Source organism: Mixophyes fleayi, chromosome 2, assembly GCF_038048845.1.
Source record: "Mixophyes fleayi isolate aMixFle1 chromosome 2, aMixFle1.hap1, whole genome shotgun sequence".
NCBI classification, from domain to species: Eukaryota; Metazoa; Chordata; class Amphibia; order Anura; family Limnodynastidae; genus Mixophyes; species Mixophyes fleayi.
In genome coordinates, this window is record NC_134403.1 from 305010161 (window position 1) to 305033278 (window position 23118).

Here is a 23118-nt window from a genome sequence, read left to right on the forward strand (position 1 = left end):
ATGGTACAGGTAGAAGGAATCATATCATGTGTGGTATCATAATAAACCTCTTAACTTTTGCTACTGTTCAGTTCACTCTGCAAAGGAATCGCAGAGTGCATACGCAAGTTATGAATGATAGGGAATTATGAACTACTTAAGACTAAGGAATCTTGGCGGGAAAAGCAGAGCATACCCCCTGGAGAGATGACCCCCTCCTTTGGATTCTTTAGGATGAACTAGCCAATGATTGACAACCCCTTGGACCTTCCTGAAACCTGGACCAATAGAAGCAAGCTATACCAACTTCATTGTTTTACTGTATTCCTGTGTGCATATAAGCAGCAGCTTCTCATCTAGTGTTCAGACATCTTGTCCCCAGACTTCAGGATTGAATGACTGCACACTGGATCCAGAGCGCCTGCGATAAGTAACGGCTGTACTTATTATCACTTCGCTTGAATATATTATACTACTTTTTGCGAATAAATCTTTGTGCATTGGAAACACAAATCGAGGTTCGACAATCGTTATTGGTTAGCGACAATACGCACATAACAGCTGATCTTCTGCATCGACAAATGGGGAAGTAACCTGGGTCCTTTGTATGGTGAGCATAAATTTATATCACTGACTTACAAATTATTCATCCACCTGTGTCGATTGCAGATAGATCTGTCTGTGTAAGTCATGGTGCTGGCAGAATCCGAAAGCTAGCAGGGCGATATGCCAGAAATAATGAGTTACCATCACAGAGACACACATTTCTGACCTGGCTACAATAAATTGTGACTACCCAAAGGGGCGACAGTTGACATTGACGTAACTTCAAAAGGTGACTGACATTTCCGGTTCAAAAGTTTGCTGATCAATTGCCTTTAATTTCAGTCTTAATACACTTTATACAGACTAGTGGCTACAGGTTGTTGGTAATACATTGCATATATATATATATATATATATATATATATATATATATATATATATATATATATTTATTAGTAATAGAAAATATATATAGACTGAATTATATATCACTCTAAATTAGCTAGTATATTCAAACTGTTAGCAAAATACATATTTCTTTCTTCCAAAAGTGAGTTTTTCTAGAAAGTAATCTAGTCTGGGGCAGCGACAAGTGACATAATTTTGAAAAAAACTGGGTTTTTGTGTGTAAGATTCAGCAGCAGTTGCACACCCCCAAAAAAGCTATATATTCTGATATTGCTGCCCTTCTGAATCAAACCAGGGAACTCGTAAATATTTATGTGGGAGAGAGGGTGGAAAAATAATTTCCCCAGGTTAAGCTTCGACTAAACCTGGAGTAACGTGGACTGCCCGAGACTTGGGCAGTCCTCAAGAAGGGGTATAATCATTGTGATGCAAAGGCAACCTTGACAGCTCACACTGCCACTGCGTCCCGGATATTGACAGGCAGCCCGGGGCGCACGACTGTAATTAAATTAACAAGTGAAGTTCATTGGATGAACAATGGTATGAATGAATAAAGTTAGACATTTTGGAAAGTAAATAGACACAGTTGTCCTGCACCCATGCTACAAAAATAAATATATATTATAAGGGCACAGCCGTGCCCTTATATTAAGGTTACATCTATAAAAGACATTCTGCCATTAGAAATCTGTGAGAGGGGGGGCATGGTGTTTGAGGGTCTACATTTTAAAATGTATTAAAGCTATTAAGCTGAAATTTGGCATGTTAATGGGGAACTGTCCATAGGTGCTGCATGCTAAATGTCCAGAAAAAAGAATAAAAAATGACAAATTAGGAATAATCTAAACTTCAACTTCCTGTTTTGCAAAAGTCGACGTTTTTCTGGGTTTTTTGGGAGAGCATAACTCGGTGTACAGGGTGTTTAAAGACCTGGGGCTTCTTTTGTAAGAAAGCTATTAGGGCTAAAGAGTGCCTTTGAGCGTTTAAAATTTTGAGAAATGTACAATTTTTTTACAATTTGGTAAAATATGCCCCATTTTAAAGATAGGGGATTTCATAATGTTGCGCATGTCAGATAGAGGTGTGTGCTGGGTGTACTCAGACTGGCTTCACTTGCGAGCACAAATATTGCTGACTGACCCTCTCGCTAAGAAGTTTCCTTTTGTGAGCAGGATAAATTAGCCATATTAGTGGGTAACAGGGAAGATAATTGGGGTCTTGGGGCTGCGGGGAAAACACATTAGCATTTTTAGCCCTGGCACGGTTCTCATTGTAAAGTTTAATGGTTCGTGTGGTGCCAGAGGCGGCTGTAACAGAGCCGTTTAAACCTCCCGCCCCTCAGTGAGGTCAGTTAATTTATTCACTGCAATGAGCTGGGGGGTGGGAGATTTAAAACTGTTCTGTGGATCCTGCACTGATCACTGAGGGGGGAATAGGATATAATAACTGTTTTGTGCTTTGTGTCACCAATTATCCTCAGGGAACAATGTGGATTGTAGTCATAACCTAACAACTCTCCCTTAAACTGGAGATGTCCTTTCTCTGTTCTTAACAGGGCTTCCAGGCAGCTTTGTCATTCTCGAGGCAGTCCATTACTTCAGCGCCTGACTCCAGCCTCCTAGCTGTCTTGCCATTCTAATGACTTACAGCCCTGCTAAAATGCACGTCTCCTGCAATTCACACCACTACGCCCGGATCTACTACTTGCAGCTTCGCCGCCCCTGCAACCTGGCTGCTTAACTTAGCCATCAGTTCCAATTTTACACACAGCGTCTCAGCCCTTTGGAAACACATAAGTCTCTCCACTAATCCACTTAACCATCCAGCTCAGCCTCCAATCGCTCTCAGGACTCGCTGCCAGATTGTGACCGAATCTAGTGGACCTGGCCCTGGGCTTCCACTTCCATAACTACATATCTGATACCTCAGTCCTCTATACTACTTACAGCACCAGTATCGTATCTAGCATACCCAGTAATAATCAGTACAGGGGAATATGAAACATCGGGATCCTGCACAGAGCTGACAGCTCAGCAGCAGTATATATCTATATACCCAGTGATAATCAGTGCAGGGGAATATGAAACATCGGGATCCTGCACGGAGCTGACAGCTCAGCAGCAGTATATATCTATATACCCAGTGATAATCAGTGCAGGGGAATATGAAACATTAGGACACTGCACGGAGCTGCTCAGCAGCAGCGTGTTTGTACACTGTCTTCAGAGACTCCCTTGGTGATTATAACACTTTTTAAGAAACTAAGTTACAATGGAAAATATGAATGCTAAATGAAATTTGAGTTAAAGAGCTTATAGATACCTTAACCCTCTACAAGACATGTAGAATAGCCTTAATCACTCTCTGGAATATGTCCGTACAGTTTCCTTCGGATAAATCATCATCATCATCATTTATTTATATAGCACCACTAATTCCACAGCGCTGTACAGAGAACTCACTCACATCAGTCCCTGCCCCATTGGAGCTTATAGTCTAAATTCCTTAACATACATGCACATACACAGACAGAGAGAGAGTCTAGGGTCAATTTGATTGCAGCCAATTCACCTACTAGTATGTTTTTGGATTGAGGGAGGAAACCCACGCAAACACAAGGACAACATACAAACTCCTTACAGATAAGGCCATGGTCGGGAATTGAACTCATGACCCCAGTGCTGTAAGGATAAATGAATGAAACAGTGTGCTCTTTATTCAATATGAGGTCAGCAACTAATGTCTCATTCTGTCAAAGCAATATAATTATTAGTACTACAGGGCATGCAATGGAAAACTGCTAGTTTAGGTAACACTACTTAGATCAGTGCGGAGAGATGACTTCATACCCTGAATGAATGAAATAGCCGACAGCAGGTTAACATCCAACACTCAGCCCCTCCTCCGTCAGAAAGCAGTCCAACTATCAGTACAACTAGCTTTGTAATTAACAGTGATGGGATAAAGCAACTCAAGATTAAAGCTAAGAGATAGTGACAGCTCAGCCAGAATGAATGCTGGTAGGAGTCTAAGGGGGGTATTCAATTATTAGCGTTAACGAAAAAAAACGAGCGCTCAAAAAATCTTAGCGTTAATACAGTAATTACTCGCGGAATTTCAGCTCGCCGCTCGCGCTTTTCGCGCGCAATATTAACGTATAAACGGTAATATTTTTTGAGCGCTCGTTTTTTTTCATTAACGCTAACAATTGAATACCCCCCTAACAATCAAACCCTCCTCTCTCTAAGGGGGGTATTCAGTTGTTAGCGTTAACGGGAAAAAATGAGCGCTCAAAAAATATTACCGTTTATACGGTAATATTGCGCATGAAAAGCGTTAATACGGTAGTTTACTCGCGGAATTTCAGCTCGGAAATTTCACGAGTAATTACCGTATTAACGCTAAGATTTTTTGAGCGCTCGTTTTTTCCCGTTAACGCTAACAATTGAATACTCCCCTAAAAGCAACAACGTTATCATTAATACAATGTTTGCTAACTAACACTCATAAGTAACACAAGATTGTAGCTACCAGATAGGGACAGCTCAGCAGTCTTGGAGTGGTGACATTGTGTGGGAAAGCATAAGGCTCACACAGGAGATACAGCTGTGCATTCTTGAAAGATTAACCCTGTGCATAGGATTTTAGGTTGGTGCTGTATTCACATAATTAATTACTAATCCATACATTGGAGAATAACAAAACTGATACCTATTGTAAACTGAGGGTGAAACGGAGAGCAGCAGCTACTATAGATATAACACATGGGGCAGCATGGTGGCTATGTGGTTAGCACTTCTGCCTCACAGCGCTGGGGTCATGAGTTCAATTCCCGACCATGGCCACACAGATAACTGTGTGGAGTTTGCATGTTCTCCCCGTTTTTACGTGGGTTTCCTCCCACACTTCAAAAATATAATAGTAGGTTAATTGGCTGCTATCAAAATTGACCCTAGTCTCTTTCTCTCTCTCTCTCATGGAGCAGGGACTGATGTAAGTGAGTTCTCTGTACAGCGCTGCGGAATTAGTGGCGCTATATAAATAAATGGTGATGATGATGATGGTCTCTTTGGGTTGATTTGCATGGCAGATTATGGATTGGCTAGAGGGTATATATAGTCTGTTATTCTGAGATTTACTGCCTGGATCAGTTTAACTTATTGAGTGTGATAGAGAGTGTCCTGCTCTGACAGTGAGAGATGCTGCTGACATGGATTTCTATCTGGACGATTAAAATGACACTTATCAAAGGAAAATGAAGACAACTGATATTGATACTAATCAATATGTAACATTTCCATTAAACAGTAATCTGATTGTTTATGGTTAAATCTGTAATAGTGAGGTTATCATCATCATAAGCAGCAGCTATTTATACAGCACCATTAACTCTGCAGCGCTGTACAGAGAACTCACTCACCCTGCCCCATTGGAGCTCATAGTTTAATACCCTAACATACACACAGACAGAGAGAGAGAGACAAGGGTCAATTTTGATAGCAGCCAATTAACCTACCAGTACAGTGTTTTTTTGGAGTGTGTGAGGAAACCGGAGCACCCGGAGGAAACCCACACAAACACAGGGAGAACATACAAACTCCACACAGATAAGACCATGGTTAGAAATCAAACTCATGACCCCAGTGCTGTGAGGCAGAAGTACTAACCACTAAGCCACAGTTATTATCATCAGCAGCAGCAGCAGCTATTTATACAGCGCCATTAATTCCGCAGCTCTGCACAAAAAACTCACATCAGTCCCTGCCCCATTATATTACAAATTAGCTGTGTCAATAAACATTCACTCCGAACAATATTTTGGGATATTGGTACTTATATAAACGGTATAAACTAAAAGGTATCCTTAAAGATATGGTTTAATACTGCTAAGCGCAGAAGATATTAGGGAATATTAGACGTTTCAACCAAGGGGGTCTTCCTTTATTGTTGCAACAGCAATATTTTCACACACACTCTCCATATTTCCAATTGCTCACTAAATCTCACTATGTTTTAACATTTCACCATCTACTGATTTCAACACATGGCAGTTGAAATATGATTTTAATCAATGAAATAAAGTATGTTGAATTGTAATAAAAGCAAATTCAAACTTATTGTGAGTTTATGAGTGCCCCGTTACAAGAGACTTTTTCTTTTTAATTTGTCTACACTGACAGCTCAAACATAAACCTCACTAGAGCAAAAAAATAATCTATTTAAAAACATGGTACCGCATAAGGCATTAACAAGAAGGGAGTCTGGGAACTCGCATCTTCCCGGCAAAAATGATCCATGTCAGGCAACAATCGGACGGGTGCCTGTGCTGCAGAAGAGGGACAGTGAGAACAAACAGCCCAGACCGCGCTCGACCGACACTCTGCCTTCACCACATACTTCTAAACGTGATCACTTCTACCCGCAGCCTGAACTTTCCCTAAACTACGATAAAGCTAAACTAAGAAAATGTAATAGTACAGCATGTGTGTATTCGAGTGAATTAGTAGCTCCACCATTTTGTGAGTGACAGTAATCTCACTCCATGATAGTGCTGAATCTGCAGCTAACCACAGGATGTGATGGAATACCATGTCTGTACTGCGCAAGTAACACGTCCATTAAGGTTCCTGCCTTAATCGTCATAATTTCATTGCTTTTTGGAGTTTGAGTGGAACAGTTTCAATAACTTTCTTACATTTTAGATGGTGTGTAAGTGTAAGGAACCTTAATTGGACATGTTAAACCGTAAGGTTTTTTGTCAATGGAATATATAGATATAGATATATAATGACTAAGGGAGTGATACATATTTTGAAGTGACATGTAAACTACTACTAACAGGCTGACAGGGTGTGTCTGTAGTGAAGAGTGATTAAACAGAACACCTGCAGAGAATTGTTTTTAAAGGCAAGATGGAGTGTCACCTGCCAATTAAGCTAGGACTGTGGGAGGAGTGCAAAATCTAAAAAACAGTCTTTTCCATTTGTTCAGTGCGACCAATGTCAGATAGTGTCCGGTGTCTAGACAGAAGGACTGTATCTAGTCAGTGTTAGGTTGCTTTGTGTCATCCTGATGGAAAGTGTGCAATTTATCTGTGTAGTGAACAATAAAAGTAAAGTTTATTAAGCAAGAAGTTGTTTGTGTATGCATCACCAGAAGTGTGCCCATGTCACAATATATATACATTAGAGAAATAGGACCTATTAGCATATAATGTGTTAGTGAAACTCTTAAAAAATGAGCTATAATAAAAGTTTAGGTATTACATTTCTTTACTTTTTGATGTTGTATTAAACATAAGTGAGTTAGAGAGAGAATAGCTAAAATGTGTAAGTGTTACATAAACAGGAGTTTCTCCTAGATCATAACATCGTAATGTTAAGGCAGGGCCGTAACTAGGGTTGTGCAACAGGGGCGACCGCCCAGGGCGCAACGCTGAAGGGGGGCGCAATTTAGGAATATCTTAGGTTCATTTTGTTAAAATTGAGGGCTAGGGGGGCGGCATTTGTCTTTCTCGCCCCAGGCGCTAGAATTCTAAGTTACGGCTCTGTGTTAAGGAGACTATGAAGCCATCAACAAACTGTTTAGATCTCCTTAAATTCAATAAGAGAGCTTACAGCATCTTGGCCTTAAACCTTAAACATGATATTCATTTACTGTGACTGGAAATATCAGTTGCGCTCTCTCACTTTCACTACCATTGTTTGGTTTGGGCTACAATTCAAACATAAGCAAAGTGAACAGTGTACAGCAGCGGTACAGCAGTGATTAATGGGTCTTGATGACATCACCCAATGACATCTTCCCTAAACCCCTCCGCATTGTAGCTATACTATTTAATACCTTGTGTGGTAATGTCAAACAGGATGACAGCATACCCCTCAAATAACATCAAGCATTACATGATTTGTCTTCCTACGCCCAGCCAGCCTACTTTCCATCAAGACAAGGACTATGTGTATGGGTCTTATGTACCTGTGTGCAGTGGCAGTATACCATAAAAAGGGAAACAATAATATTGAATTGTGTCAAATTTTGTTTAAATGCACATATTTGGTGTCCACTATACCAGAGTAAACAAGTTAAAAATAAAAAAATAAAAAAAACAATGTCTCACAAATTGTTAATGTTTCTAATGTTAAAAATTTAGTCTGGTCATAGCCAGATAATCCATTAGGCAACAATGGTGGATGGGATGGGGGCTCAAACCTGTTTGTTGCCTAGGGCCCAATGGGATCTTAATCTGGTTGAAAAGCCTGCAGTTTTGAAGTGGATACGATATAGAATCCCCATTGGAATGAATGGGCCATTAAAATTAATTGGAAAGCTCCATATATATATATACAAATAAATACAAATATTAGACAGTTTGCCCCACTTAATCAGCCCCAGCAATGGAGAGCCTGGGTTGGATCTCACCAAAATAGGGGGATAATAAGTTTGGTGCCCCCCTGCTAGTGTGGAAACTAGACCCATCTGCAGAGCCTGGGCTGAGACTGAGACCTAACATTGTCAGGGAGTCCACAAGCATTGATTTCCCCTCTCATAGTCAAAACCAGCAAAATACCATTTAGAACAGGGCTGGAGCCTCTATGAAAGTAGATGCCCAAGAAAAACAGCATCCCACTTGTAGATGATAGTAGGGGTAATTATAAATATTGGGATCTCTGGAATGGCAGTTGTGCCACCTTCCTGTGCCCAGTGCAATGGAAAGTGGTCCCTAAAACACCATTCCTTTCTACTAAAATAGTAAAAATATGTAAATTTCACATACATTTTTATTAAATCTACTGTTATTGTAATGAAAAAAGAACTCCAAATCACTTTAGCAATAAAAACAATGGTCTTAATTTGTTACCCAATTGGAAACTCCTCTAATTATAAATCAAGAGAAAATCTTCATCTTGTAATCCATGAGATTAAAAAAACCCATAGAAGATAAGGCAAAATGCTCACTAGGAATGACAGTAGAATGATCTAATCTGGAGTGTCATCAGTCGCACAGCCAATTGCAAGCAGATTCCCAATTTAGCTGCAATGTGATTGGCTGGTAGACAGGGAACTCACACATCAATAGAAACTAAGAACCTGATTCATTAAGACATGTAAAATGAATTTATTGTGCGCTTGTTTAAAAAATACATGTAATATGGGCATACATACACATCTGCATTCAACTACAAGTGGATCTGAAGTAACATCTCTTGTTTAATACAGGTCTAGTCTCTTCATATATGTCACTTGCAGGACAATACAGGAACAGGAACAATACACTACAGAATATGTACAATACATATGTGGAATATAAAGTCCCAGGAAAATGCTCACACCAAATAATTCAATTATTGCCACCTGTTAATAATATAGTCATTAATAAAAAAAACATTAAAAAAATAAAAGCTTTTTTTTCATGAAATATATTTATCAGGTTATTATTATTATTATTATTATTATTATCATTTATTTGTTAGGCGCCACAAGGTTTCCGCAGCGCCGTACATAATACAAACAGGAGACCATACAGGGTGACATAGTACAGAGCAATAAACACAAAGTACCAATACTTCAGAACTCCGGGCAGACATATGAGTGAAGATGGAGTAGAAGAACAGGTATGGAGACAGGAGGGGAGAGGGGCCCTGCTCATACGAGCTCACATCCTAAGGGAGGGTGGACAAACAGGCACAGGAGGGAGCCATTAAAGTAAGGGAGAGAAAGGTGGGGCTGGTGGAGAGAGGGGAGAACGAGAGAAGGATGTTTGCGAAGGTGCAACAAGGTAAGGGTTACGTGGATTGTTGGTAGGCTTTGAGGAACAGGTGAGTTTTGAGTGCCCGTTTGAAGGAGCACAGACTGGGTGAGAGACGGATGGAGCGAGGGAGGTCGTTCCAGTGGAGGGGAGCAGCTTGGGAGAAGTCTTGGATTCTGGAGTGGGAAGAGGTGATCAGAGTGGAGGAGAGGCGACGGTCATTGGCTAAGAGCAGGGAGCGGGCAGGGCTGTGAATGGTGAGGAGGTTGGAGATATAGGGGGCAGTAGACTGGGAGAGGGCTTTGTAAGTGGTGGTGAGGAGCTTGAAAAGGATCCTGTAGGGGAAGGGGAGCCAGTGTAAGGCAAAGCGGAGAGGGGAGGCGGAGGAGGAGCGGCGTGAGAGAAAGATGAGTCGGGCAGCCGCATTGAGAACAGAGCGAAGGGGGGCGAGGTATTACTGTCTACTGTAAATAAAATGCATTTTTATGGTTGCTCTTGTTTGCAAGAAATGTTCTAGCATGCACCATCATCACTATCACTTGCCACTTACACTTGACCTGGAGCTGGTGCAAGTTATATGACTGAAAAAAACATACTTTGGAGATACCTAAAGCTCGTGGGCTCGACCTTGGCATGCTTATACTTTAAATTGATTAAGTGCATACGCCGCTTGCCTCCCCTGTTCCGTCCATGAAATCATAGACTGCCGGAAGTGTCCTTTGCGTTCAAAGAAGAATTGCATGTTTTTGTGTTCACTGGCGTATAGTCCATTTCTGGTCATACTCAGTGCAAATTAACACGAAATACTGCACATATCGGGATTTATGTCCCCTAATGAATCAGGTCATAATTGTATCTCTTGATATAGGTGAAAAAACTCGTTGACTATACTGTTAAGCTCCATTCATGTAAAAGTCCCATTCATTTAAATTGACTATTCATTTCAATGAGGTTTATACATGTAGCACACAACACCATTGAAATAAATAGCCCAATGGAATGAATGGGCCACTGACATGAACGTGAAAAATACAACACAGCGCTGATGTAATGGATCTCATTAACTATAAATGATTATGTGCTCCCACAGAGGTAAATTAGTGTCTACAAAAAAGTGCTGCAAAGCAAACGGATACATGAACACAAATGGGTATGGACACAAAGCATGTTTGTTTTTTACATGCAATTGCATGCTTTGAACTTGAGTTATAATTGTCTGTTACAGCCTTTAAACACCAGTGGGTAAGAGCACTAAAGAAGAAGGCCAAGCCTAGTTAGATGTATGGTACTTCATTAAACTCTTCAGTTAATATGTCCACAGATAATGGATATGTAAGAGGGATAAAAGATCAATGGAATCTATGTTTGCAGTTATATCAATGATTTGTGTAATAGTTTATGTAATGTTGTGTTTCTGTTAAACTTTATGGAACATATTCAATTAGGATTCGTGCCTGCAATTAATCAGTATGCCAATTCTGAGTTAGCACTTGTTTTGCAAGATATATATAGTTCACATTCCATGTGTTCTAGTGTATTTTTAAAAATAAAAATAATACACAGCGACTCCTGAGATATGAAGCATTAAAACAAAGTCATTTGTTTTGGACATTGTTATCAGTGGTTCACTGGTAAAGTTTGTACATTTAATCTTCTACAGCAGTTATAGGCAACCTCCAGGGGCAACATGGGCGGCCATCTAACCTTCAAAAGGGCTGCACATTACCTTTAATCTCAGTAATAAGGTAAAACAATACATTTAATCAAAGAAAGAGACACTTATCGTTATTAACATGCCAGCTAGCATTCTATACAAGTGTTACAAGATATAAAAAACAAATCTGACAATAAAGTAGGAAGGAGCTGGGGGCCACAGGAGAAGGCTTGGAGTGCTGACTGTAGCCCTAGGGCGTCTCTTGCCCATCACTCCTCTAAAGCAACAATGACTTGCAACAGCTTCCAAAATGCAGTAACTGATTACCCAGCTTAGTTAGGTCTAAGAAGGATAGTGTACAGTGCCCATGGTATACTAGTGCGACACAGTGTCAGCACTTATTAAAAGTGTTGCATAGATAACTGTGAAGAAAAGGTGTTGTAACTAATAGCAACCAATCAGACATTCTCGTCATCTTCTAAACTGTACTATAAATATGACAGTAAGAATTTGATTGGTTGCTGTGGGTAACACCACATTTTTTGCACAATTTACCTTTGCAATTGTCTAAAATATACCCCAAAAGTTTCATTGTAACTGAAGAGGAGCATCATTTTTTAAAAAAAAACGCATCACAGGCAGAAAGTAGTGAATCAACTATTTTAAAAAATCACAGTGAGAAAAATATCTTTTGAATTTAACACATTTGATTGTTGCAGATTTTACATCTATCACCATGTAAAAAGTGAATTCATGAAACCAGCAAAAGAAAAAACACATTCAGTCAATATTACATATCTTCTTATATTAAATATATATAATAGTTTACTGGATCCTTCTCAATTAGTTTAGTGTACTGGAACTGTCTCACGATTCAATCCCTCAGCCCTGTTACATTTTGAAATCTTTTTTGGTAAAGTCTGCCTTTTTCTTAGCACCCATTTTGTGTATGTCTTTACATTTTAGTGTCTTAGGATGACTGTGGTGATTTATATAAAGATGCGTTTTATATGAATTTGCATTTGGGAATGTGAAAATTGTATCAAATTCTGCAGGACATAATTATTGTTATCGTAGATGTAAGTACAAGTGCCCCTATGTACACTGTCCTTTGAGGGACTAAAGACATTTTTACATTTTAAATATCAGTTTATAAAAACTTTGTAATAATTTAAAGTAGTCATCCAACCTTTCCTGTGTTTATATGTGTTCTACCCCAATGGTTCTCTACCTTTATGAGTAGTATTACTCATCTGCTGATGGAGATGCTGCAAGATTAATGTATTTATGTATTCATGAGTCATTGGTGCTAAAATATTATAATACATAAAACTAAAATCATGATGACCAGACGGAATTACAGTCAATTAATGTAATTTACAATCATAATACAGTTTATACATACCCATATCACAGTATCACAGCCTCTCAAACTTATCTTAACTGTTTACCCATAGATATATATTTATATACATATATATATATATATATATATATATATATATATATACACATACATATAGACAAATACATATATATAAATATATATATACACATATATATACACATATATATATATATATATATATATATATATATATATATATATATATATATTTATATATATATATATATATATATACAAGTTAACCCGTGCATGATACTCATGCATTCTAGTCAAATCAAGCTACTTAAGGTGTTAAAAAGGTTCTTGTCATGCATTTGGGCCTAGCCCAGGCCTCTTCAGGGGAAGAGCGTTACTTCCCGACGCAGGCGCCCTTTTTTAACGTGGTTTTATCCACATGTCACCACCTCGTCATTTTTCTCCATCACCTCATCCTTCATCTTTATCGCCACATCTATCCAGATGTCTATCCAGACACAGGGATCTCTCTCAGCGGTCCTGAGTATCACACTCCTCTCGCTCTGTCACCCCCGACAACCACCAACCACTCCCAACTGTCACCCCCGGCAACCACCAACCACTCCCAACTGTCACCCCCGGCAACCACCAACCACTCCCAACTGTCACTTCTCCTTCAAGAAATATATATATATTTTTTTAAAATCTTTATAAACACTTTTAACAATTAACAAATTAAATTAACAAATTAAAAACATCTTAGTATACTAAATTTCAGCCCTTTCTGAGTTTTTTTTCCACACACACTAAGAATTTAGTAGCTCAGTGTATAACTCCACCCAGCAGGTGGCGCTGCAGCTTGTTTTTTTTTTTTCACACACACACAGACTAACACACGCCACTAGGCTTATATATATTAGATATATATATATATATATATATATATATATATATATATACAAACATATACATATATATATATATATATATATATATATATATATATATATATATATATATATAAATACATATATATGTATATGTATACATATATATATATATATATATATATATACATATATATATATATATATATATATATATATAATTATTATTATTATTATTATCGTTTATTTGTTAGGCGCCACAAGGTTTCCGCAGCGCCGTACATGGTACAAACAGTAGACTATACAGGGTAAAACAGTACAGGACAATAAACACAAAGTACCAGTACTTCAGGAACTCCAAGCAGGCAGATACATTAGAGACGGAGCAGAAGAACAGGTATGGAGACAGGAGGGAAGAGGGACCTGCTCATTCGAGCTTACATCCTAAGGGAGGGTAAACAAAGTCAGGCACAAAAGGGAGCCAGTGAAGCAACGGGGAGAGAGAAAGGGGGCAGGGGAGAAGCAGAAGAGGAGAGAGGTTAAGTGGATGGTTGGTAGGCCTTAAGGAACAGGTGAGTTTTAAGTGCCCGCTTGAAGGAGCACAGATTGGGTGAGAGACGAATGGAGCGTGGGAGGTCGTTCCAGTGAAGGGGTGCAGCACGGGAGAAGTCTTGGATTCTAGAGTGGGAAGAGGTGATCAGAGTGGAGGAGAGGCGGCGATCATTGGCCGAGCGCAGGGAGCGGGCGGGAGTGTGAATGGAGAGGAGGTTAGAGATGTAAGGGGCAGTAGACTGAGAGAGAGCCTTGTAAGTGGTGGTGAGGAGTTTGAAAAGGATTCTGTAGGGGAAGGGGAGCCAGTGTAAGGAAAGACAGAGAGGGGAGGCAGAGGAGGAGCGGCGTGAGAGGAAGATGAGTCTTGCAGCCGCATTGAGTATAGAGCGGAGGGGGACAAGGTGGGAGCAGGGGAGGCCAGAAAGAAGGAGGTTGCAGTAGTCGAGACGGGAGATGATGAGGGCATGGATGATAGTTTTGGTGGCATCTTGAGAGAGGAAGGGACGGATGCTGGCAATGTTACGGAGTTGGAAGCGACAGGCTTGGGCAAGGGATTGAATGTGGGGGGCAAAAGAGAGAGAGGAGTCGAGAGTGACACTATGCAGCGGAGTTGGGTGACAGAGGAGATAGTGGAGTTGTTAACAACGATAGAGAGGTCATGGTGAGAAGGGAGCCTGGGTGGGGGAAAGACAATGAGTTCGGTTTTGGAGATGTTAATTTTAAGAAAGCGAGAGGACATCCAGGATGAGATGGCTGAGAGGCAGTCAGTTACACGAGAGAGGAGGGAGGAGGAAAGATCAGGAGAAGAGATGTAGAGTTGAATATCATCAGCATATAGGTGATACTGAAGACCGAAAGAGGAGATGAGAGCCCCAAGGGAGGAAGTATAGAGCGAAAAGAGTAAAGGGCCAAGAACAGAGCCCTGAGGGACTCCAACAGGGAGAGGGGAGGGGGTGGAGGAAGAACCAGACGTGGATACGGAGAAGGAGCGATTAGCAAGGTATGAGGTGAACCAGGCATGGACAGAGCCAGAGAGGCCGAGTGAAAGAAGAGTTTGCAGTAGGAGGGGATGGTCCACGGTGTCGAAGGCTGCGGAGAGGTCAAGGAGGATGAGTATGGAGTAGTGACCCTTGGATTTGGCTGATAGGAGATCATCGGTAACTTTAGCCAGGGCTGTTTCAGTGGAGTGGAGGGGGCGGTAGCCGGATTGGAGAGGGTCAAGGAGGGAGTTGTCAGAGAGGTGTCTGGTGAGGCGGCTGCAGACAATCCGCTCAAGTAATTTGGAGGCATATGGGAGAAGAGAGATAGGGCGGTAGTTAGCAAGAGAGGTGGGGTCAAGATTGGGTTTCTTAAGGATAGGGGAGATAGCATATATATATATATAATGAAGCAGACAGGGCCGCCTCCATAGTGCATTACCATACTTTAACAACAAAAAGACAGAGATGATTTGCACATACCAGAAAGATTCTTGTAAAATAGCATATAATAAAATATCTCAGACAGCAATTGTAGTCCGTGATCAGCAGGGATATCAATTGTATTATACCCTACGTGTTTCGTTGCTCAACAACTTTGTCAGGAGAAATAATCTAGTCTAGCTTCTTTTGCCATTTATATGGAGGTTTATAGCAGGTTTTCTTAATTAGGCCTCTACCTCTATACCAAACACATCCTTCTCTTAATAACATAAGAGTAATTTAATTCTGCGTGATGAGCAAATATTTAACAAATACATATTCATAAAATCTGTTAACAAATATAAAACTAATACAATGTAAGACTGTTAAAAGTTTTTCACTATCATTTTGATATGGCAGGCGTTTACCAAGTAACTTCACGAGCGGCTCTAAAGCCGATCGTGTCTGCTTCTGATTAGTGGGACAGCTGCTAACATTCACTCATTAGTTGGTAGCATCATTCTCCGTGACTTTTACAATACTTCACAAATAACAGTCATTAATAATGTAAAATAAAAACATCGATATATAAGCAGCTCTTTACAACTGTTCAAAAAACAAAATAAAAGCAATAGATCCTCAAAAGAATTAGTAGTTTACCAACGATACTCAAAACTTTACCTTATGACCTTATGGACCAAATTAAACATGTGAGTATACATAGTATTTCCCATTTCGAAAGAAAGGAATAATGAAAAAACTATATAAAAGATTTCTTGCAAGCTATAAGTTCATTTAAATTTCGTTGTTTTAGATAATATAGCTGATTGTTTATCTCTCAGTTATATCCTTTGTATGTTACAGCATTAAAATATCACAAACATATAATTGTCTTAATTAATCTATAATAAAGATCTACGATAATGGTATAGTTCGTTCCGCACATTATTACTATAATATAGGATTTTTCTCTCGGACTTAAACTATCATCTCCTCACCCATTTTAGAGAGACAAAACACAAATAATATTATTAGACCTCATATTAATTCCATAAGGGAAAACATCTCTCAGAATATTCAATATATGTGCAAATAATCGGAAAATTATACCCACAGCGGGTCAAGTCATAACATTCCAACTCCGATATGTATATAGTAATAACAAAATTAGCAAAATGATATATGTGTATATATATATAGCCCAATATTAAATTTCATTTCAGGAGAGGTTATTCTAACCAATATATGGCTCATGAGATTTACGGAATACTCTAGTTTTTTCCTTGATCCCTCTCTCTTTTTCTTTGGCAAGTACAACCTCATCTCCCCTGTGCCCACTGATACTGGCCAGTTTCTACAGTTACTGTAAATGATAGCAACCATCTCTTCTCACCTTAGTTCTGAAGATGTTTCTTTGCAGATCTTGCTGTATTTGCACTGTCAGCCCATTAGTTTAGTCAAAATAAAATTTGAATAGCTGGTTTAACTGACAAAGACAGAGCCAGTTAGTGCACTGAAAACATATCTCAGAGAGAAGGAGACTGATCATTGACAAACTTAGAAGTTATACAGTATTTCAACTAGTGTTATCAGTGTTATCTCTTTTTTTTGTTGTTGAGGTTTACAGCAGTCACTATTACAGGAACTGAGTCTAATTACTGGAACATATGTAACTATTGGGTAGGTAATCAGATTAACTCCTTTTATACTGGAAAGTTTTTGTCCCTTGATTTCTTAGACAATTTTCAGATTGTTGTGGCTTGTCCATTTATACTCAATTATTATAGGGTATTCTTTTGGTAGTGTAATTAGATTGAATATATTTGTTATGTTACGCCCATTAGGCCAGTGAGACTTAATACAAATCTTCTCTGAACTGTAATGGGGAATGTTCTATTGATATTACTGCAATGATATAATTGAACTTATCTTAAAATACCTTCAAAGCACCTAGCACTTTGGCATTTGAAGCAAACCACTGTCCTCTTTAAACACAGTCACACTGTGTGCTTCAATTGGGATCCCACAACCGAATTACATAATCCTAACACACACTCTGGATTTCCTGGCTACCACTAACAGCCAGAACTAGTCATGTTAGGGAATTATATATGCAGTATTGTCATTCATTAAGCACAAGGTTGGATTACCATAGGGGCTGATGGAGCTGTAGCTCCAGGCCCCATTCAGAAATAAGCCCAGGTAAAGTGTGAGGGATGGAAGCACAGCAGCTACCTAGCCATTGGCTGCCTCATAGTTCTAATCCCCGGCTTCACCACAATGCTTTTGTATAGAAGCAACAGATGTATCAGACAATTCAAATGAAACATGTCCCCATAGCTCTTAAAATTTAGACATGCAAAATGAGGACAAAATAAACACCCCGTGATCCACCCAACCCTGCCCTGATCCGCACAGACATGCCCCCTGGTTGCCGGAACTCAGTCCACAATTGTGGAAGCTCTGTTTCCTTTGAGGTTGACAAATCAGGACAGCCCCCAACAAAATCGTGATATTTTGGAGGTATGTGCCAGTTCTCATCTCATTGGTCAGTGAGGGATGAGAAAAAGGGACATGTATTATTAAAATTACTCTTTAACCTTCCTGCTGCCCGATGCCTCCTACAATGAAGCTACTTTCTGCACCAGTGGAGATGAATTATTCCTGCTATGTCCCCCCACTACAAGCAACTTCCAAGCAAACAAGCAATCTCTCTCTATGCAGGATTGGATGCTGCGGAGGGCTGGCGCAATGATACGCAATGATGATGATGACTATCAGCAGCACTATCTAGTTGTTTCTCATTGGTGTTTTGACTCCCCACCCCAGCTGATAACATTTAAATCATTAGCATTGAAGCTATATTATGTCAAGTCACAGCCGTCTATTCACATTACTTAACATTTCCTTTTGGACTACTGCAGAAAATAAGATTCCTCTTGGATTTCTAAAGAGGAAAGCAACAGATGTTTGTATTTAATGTAATCTAATTTGCATTTTGCATTTGAGTTTCTATTTAATTACATGTTATATTGAAAATGTGACTTTCACCTTCATTAATAACACTTCCAAGACGCTATTCACTCTTGTATATATGATACTTCATTATATTATTACATTGTGTACATGTAGGGTAATGTGACTTTAGTATTTACTATTAAAACTGTCAAGCCACATAGGTACACTCTCTGTAGTTAGGGTGTATACACTTATTGGGCCTGATTCATTAAGGAAAGTAAAGCAAAAAAAATGAGTAACTTTGAACCTTGGCAAAACCATGTTGCATTGAAGGGGAATGTAAATTTAAAATGTTAGGAAAGATTTATAGTTGGGGTAGGGCATGTCCTGGATCAACTTTTAATGTCAGTGTAAAAATAAAGCTATCAAGTATTTGCGTCCTACATGAAAAAACAGCCAGTATTTTCCTTATGTGCAAAATAATACTCATTTACACCCCTTGCATAGCAACATGGTTTTGCCAAGGTTCAAAGTTACTAATTTTTTTGCTTTACTTTCCTTAATCAATCACACACCTAGCGCAAATGTTACTGTTTATGACTTGGATGCATCTTGAGAGGAGTCTGACTTAACATATGCATGTAAATAAATTTTATTACAATGGTCTTTTCCCTATATACGTTCTAAGCACATATACATCCACCTCTTAATGAGCCCATTGTCTTCTTGCAACTAGAATTAACGCAGCTTCTCAATAGTACACGATATCTTAAGGTTGAAATGGATTGATATTGGTGAGGATCTAATTAGGGCAGGGTTTCCCAAAGCCAGTCTTCAGGGCTCAATAACTGTGCAGGTTTTTCATATCTCCTTGTTGGAGCACAGGTGTATTCATTACTGACTGACACATTGTAACAGATCCACAGGTGGTCCTAATTATGTTAAATGTGATCCTGAAAACCTGCACTGTTGGGGAGCCCTGAGGACTGACTTTGGGAAACCCTAAATTAGGGCATAAGAGGGCAATGTGATAAGAAGGAAATAAAATATAATCATGATGAATCAGAGGCAGAGTAGAGTAAAGGTGGAATAATGTTATCAGAAGGTGTAGGTAGAAAGGAGTGAGGAAGCAAGAAGAATAGAGAGTACCAAGGAAAGGAGGAATGTGGGAGACTGGCCCAATGTGTGGTAGCAGCATAATATGTTGGCGGTATTATAAGCACTTTTTGTTGTTTGTTAGCAAGGAAATATAAGTTTCATATGCACAACCTTGTGTATTCGCAGTGCAGTATCTACAGTGGATTTTAAAAAAATACACACCTTTACCGAAATTACAGGTGATGCAAAATGTGGATGTTTATGATGCAAAATCTGAAATCAAGATAAAGTATGTCAGACCTTTTTCCACCTTTCAACCAACAAAATTGAAGTGAAAAACTAATAGACATTTTTAGGAAAAAGATTTGTAGCTCCTCCCACTTACACATTAGCCTCACTCTTGTTCTGTGGATCAGGATAGTTAGGAGGTAAGTACTTCCCAACTGTTCCAATTCCAGTGGGACAGTCCTCATTTTGAGCGAATAATGAAATGTAAACATTTTAGCGCTTGGTTTAAAATCTACTAGCCAACTATTCCAGGAATGTCCAGGAGACTCCAGAATTCTGGGTAGGTCTCCTAGACTCCCGGGAGAGTAGGGAATTCTCCTGCATCTGCCCACTTTTTAGTGAAGTAGGCAGAATTAGAGCCGCAATTACGCGAATTGCATCATTTTGGCCCCGTCCCTGCTGTAAAACGTTGCAGGGGCAGATTCATCAAGCCCTGCCCCCTCCACCCATACCCCCTCTGGGAACTCCAGGAGGGGCACTTAAAAACGTTGGCAAGTAAGATATAAAAATAGTTCAAGACAGGCCCTCATTTTGAAGGAACCTTGGAGCTAGTCCCAGCTTGAGGGACAGTTGGATTCTATTCAATTCCCTTACATACTGAGTACAGTTACTTATAATTGCAGGATTTAGAAACCTCCCGTACGGGAAATGTAAAACACACACACACACATTCTAAGTGATACACTTCTTCAACATTACTTATTTGTATGCATGTAATTTCATACATAAAATTAGCAAGACTAAAATAAATTAAAACAGAGAATGCTAAAGCAACAGTCTTTGCCAAAAAAACATGTTATTTTCTGCAGCCTGAACAGTGCCCTGCAGTGGATTGCAGCTTTATTTCAAAATCAGCATATCATGAAAATAATCTTGAAATCATACAGTACATAACAGGAAAACGGAAGACACATAAGAAATATCTATGTAAGAAACAAAAAACAGTACAATGTAACACATGTAACACATCTCACATAACCTCAGTCAAAAGTTTCATCTTATATAAAATAAATAAGACAATGCTCAATAGGCTTTTCAGATAAAAGTCTGATTTTACAATTGTCATGCTAGAAACAGCATCTCTGATCAGTAGCAGCACAAAACACTATAAATAGATAGCTCAGCAACACATGCTCATAGCGTTAAGATATACAAAAATGTATATTCATACAAGTACATAAGCAAATAAACTGGGTTTTTGTTTTCAACTCACATTAACAATGAATGTAAAACCGTGTCAGGAAGTGACTTTCATGTTCTCTCTAGGGCAGGCAGTGGTTAATGAAGGAAGTCTTCCCTGTGAGAGGAGAAACAGGAAGAGGGAGCCGGAGGACAGGGGTGTAGTGCTGTGTACACAGATGTATACATTAAACTTTTATAAAAAATAAATAAATTTGCAACATATTCTATTAGTTGGTATGAAAGATCCCCAGACATCAGGCTATGTGTAATTTTTCTAGCACATTTTTACCAAAACAAAATAAACCCTATATTAATTAATAGATAAAAAAAAAATATAGAACAATACATACTCCTTGTCATGGTAACATTTTCTCATGATTTAACTGCATTTTTATTTGTCATGCACAATACATTAATCTATATGAATATTGTAACTATTATCTATGTTTTTTTAAACAGCTTTTTCCACAGTACAAACTAGAGATGCTCAGGCTCGGTTCCCCGAGAACCGAACACACCCGAAGATAGCAGATCGCTCGGCTCGGTTCTTTCGTGCGCCATCGGAATAGAAAACGAGGAAGAACTTCATTGTTACATCGTCGGATCTCGGATCTTGCGAGTTTTGGATTCTATAAGTACTGCCCTCCATGGCGATCCAGCGCCATTTCAAAGAGGGACATAGAAGGGGTAGCACAGTTCTTGGCAGTGTGTAGAGCAGTTGAGCAGCATCATAGGTAGAATAGAAAGAGGAGGGGGTAGCAGCATTATTCAAAGTCTCCAGTGAAATTCAGGAGAGCTCCATTGCTCCATTGCTAATTGTCACTGCTGAAATAGAAAAATTAATAGGTCTGGCCTGCTTGGTCTTCTAAATCTGCAGTCCCATAATGTACACTGTTATATAGGTAACACACAAAGAGCAGAGCTCAATTGCTCCATTGCTAATTGTCATTGCTGAAATACAAATACTAGAGCTGGCAGGCTTGGTCTTCTGAATTTGCAGTCAAAGTGTACAGTGTTATCAAAATGGCTTCACAGCAGTACACACAGAAGAGCAGGAGCACCAAGCAGCTGCCGGCACCAGTCATGATGATAATAATCCCTCTATGTCATCTGGTGAAGCCTATGTTAAAGTGCATAGTGTTTGTAAGTCATGGAAACCAAAATGTAAAAAGACACCTTTCACCTTGGTCAAGAAAAAAAGATCTGTAATCCAGGCAAAGTTATCTGCAGAAAAAAAAATTGCCAACATGCCATTCCACACACAGTAGCAAGGAAAGTTTGAGCGTTAGTCCCACTGCTGCTGCTATTGTTGCTGCTGGGGGTGAATCTTCCTCCCATAAGAAGCTCAAGAAGAAGAGCACTAGTACTTTACAACAATTAACTGTGAAACAAGCTTTTGCTAGAGGAAGCAAATACGACAGCAGTCACCCAGTTGCAAAGCGGATCACAGACGACATGGCGACAATGCTAGTGTTAGATCTGTGACCAATATCCACTATAAACGCAGCTGGTTTTTCACAAATAATTGATGTTTTGTGTCCCCGTTTCAAAATTCCATCGCAACACCATTTTTCACGAAAAGCTATTCCGCAACAACGTTTTGCCTCGTTTTGGAATCCGAATAGGCTCGGTACTCGGATTCCCGAAGTTCGGGCGGGTTTTGTTTCAAGGAAACCGAGCCCGTCCATCTCTAAATATAATATAATGAACCAGATTCATTGTTGCTTGTGTCTTTATTAATATATTACAATTGCACAACATGTGGGACATAAAATAATGGCAATTTCAATAATAAAAAAATAACAGATAGATTGTTTCGTTACTGTTACTTCATCATTTCCAAATTTATATAGCACTTCTAATTCTGCATCGCTGTAAACAGTTGCCAATCTGTCCCAACAGAGATTGCAATGTCAAAGCCATAACACAGACAGACTGGGGTCAATTTGTTAGCAGCAAATGAAGCAACTAGTATGTATTTGGATTTTGGGAGTAAAGCTACACGGGGAGAACACTAACTCCACACACACAAGGCAATGGGCAGAAAACAGACTCAT

The 23118-nt window shown here is 39.3% G+C and overlaps 1 protein-coding gene across 3 annotated transcripts in view; it reads right to left on the reverse strand.

Moving 5' to 3' along the window:
• The window catches only part of LOC142139147 (granulocyte-macrophage colony-stimulating factor receptor subunit alpha-like), a 122217-nt gene extending 101025 nt beyond the window's left edge, over nt 1-21192 (reverse strand). Inside the window, exons 1-2 of one of the 3 annotated variants that reach the window (XM_075196502.1) lie at nt 21093-21192; nt 19814-19864 (exon numbers count right to left, since the gene is read on the reverse strand). The gene's annotated coding sequence lies outside the window, so the exon portion shown is untranslated. Of the gene's footprint in view, nt 1-16928; nt 17064-19813; nt 19865-21092 lie in introns of those variants that run through there. The other 2 variants (XM_075196501.1, XM_075196503.1) reach the window with 2 other exon arrangements.
• Between the last annotated feature and the right edge of the window lie 1926 nt (nt 21193-23118).